Below are 1,851 nucleotides of genomic sequence, written 5' to 3'. Positions count from 1 at the left end.
TGCTATGTAGCCCAGGTTAGCCTTAAGTTTAAGGTGATCCTCCTGCCTCAGCCTCCCAAGTGCTGGGATCACAGGTGTGCACTACTGTGCCTAGCTGATGTTTTTTCTAAAAAGACTTCGCTTTGTTTCCCTACAGAGAATGCTATCTGCTTACTGCTTTTTCAACTTGCTTTTTCGGGGGTGGGGGGTTTCCGGTACCAGGAATCGAACTCATGACCTTTCGCTTGCCAGGCAGGCGCTGTGCCACTGAGCTAAACCCCCAGCCCCTCAACTGGCTTTTTTGTACCTAGTGTATCATATTTAGCCTCCGATATCAGAGATATGTATGTGGGAGATAGATTTCAGTTTTCTTAGCATTTTTTTTAGACAATTCTGCTGTATATAGCCTGACTCAAGTTCAAGGTGGTCCTCTCGCTTAGCCTCCTGGTGCTGAGATTACAGGTGCACCACCACGCCCGGTTCCTAGCAATTATTCATGATTTTGCAGTTCTTGCTTTAACCACCCTCAATTCATAGATAGTCATTTCCAATTTCTGCTCTTGCGATACTGCATGAAACACTCGTGTGCGTATATATTCGCACCATTATGTTTCAGATTTTATTTATTTATATCCTGCTTACTACTAAAAAGAATTTAAAATAGCTCAAAATGATTGCCAAGCTGAATCCACATCTACGAGATGCCAGCTATGGCTTTCGTTGACAAAAGGGGGGCTCCACTAAAGTCAGAAACTCCGAGGGAGCCGAGATGCTAATTCCGCAAGGGCGGAACAGATGGGCCCTGCGACGCTCGCTCCCCAGGTTTCGGCGGCCGAGGCTTCAATCAGACGCCGCAGCGCGCTTCCTTGGCAGCTGACGTGGAAAGCAGTGATGTTAAACTGATTTTTTTCTCCCAACAATTACTCCCACCAAATCACTCTTCATCATTCTATTTTAAGTTCCGAAGAGAAAGTCGCACAGATTTAAAACAAATGACTGTTATTTAACGGATTTTTCCCTCCCTACATTTTCCTCCTTTCTCTCCCATTTTCTGGCTCTCGATTTTCTTCGTTTCTGGTGTCCACACGCTGCCCAGTCCTCATCCTGCGAGCGCCTCCCTCCCCCGACCCTAGCGGCCAGCGGCTCCTCCCTGGGTGTCCCCCGAGTCGGGCGCAGGACGAGTCTGCCCCCGGTGCAGGGAGCAGGCAGGGGCCCACGCTTTGCACCATTCCCGAGCCCGAGCGAGGCCGCTGCGTTGACAGCCCCAGAGGCCAAGCCTGCCAGACGCACAGCACGGAGGACCCGCAGTGACTGTCTTTGTGTGGTTTTTTTTTGTTTTGTTTTGTTTTTTTGTTTTGTTTTGTTTTGTTTTGTTTTGTTTTGTTTTGTCTTTTTGAGACAGGGTCTCGCTATGCAGTTCAGGCTGGCCTTGAGCTCATTTTGTAGCCCAGGCTGGCCTCAAACTCACAATGATCCTCCTGCCTCAGCCTCCCGAGTGCTGGGATTACAGGCGTGCGCCACCACGCCCGGCCGCAGTGGCTGTCAGGACAACGGGGGCGCCATGCGCTGGGGAGGGCGTGGAGGACACCCAGGAGATCCGGCCCGTGCTCGGGAGGGATCCGAGCAGAGCAAGGGCCCGGGGGCTGATACTTTTTCTGCGACTGAAGGAAATCCCGAGGGCCGTGGCTCCCTCACCGGCGGCCCCGCCTGGGCTGCGCGGGTCCTAGGCCGGCTCCTTGCCCTGGCCCTCCGCGGCGTCCTTCAGTCCCCCCGTTTAGGTGTGCAACGGACCTGGGGTTGCGCCTCCCTGAAGACAGGGCTCCGGGCGGCGGACCGCGGCGCGCCCAAGCCAGACGCCGAGCACCCGCGCCG

The sequence above is a fragment of the Chinchilla lanigera genome, unplaced genomic scaffold, assembly GCF_000276665.1.
Source record: "Chinchilla lanigera isolate Chin_1 unplaced genomic scaffold, ChiLan1.0 scaffold00090, whole genome shotgun sequence".
NCBI classification, from domain to species: domain Eukaryota; kingdom Metazoa; phylum Chordata; class Mammalia; order Rodentia; family Chinchillidae; genus Chinchilla; species Chinchilla lanigera.
The sequence above is the reverse complement of the archived record's forward strand: the minus strand, read 5'-3'. Positions refer to the sequence as shown.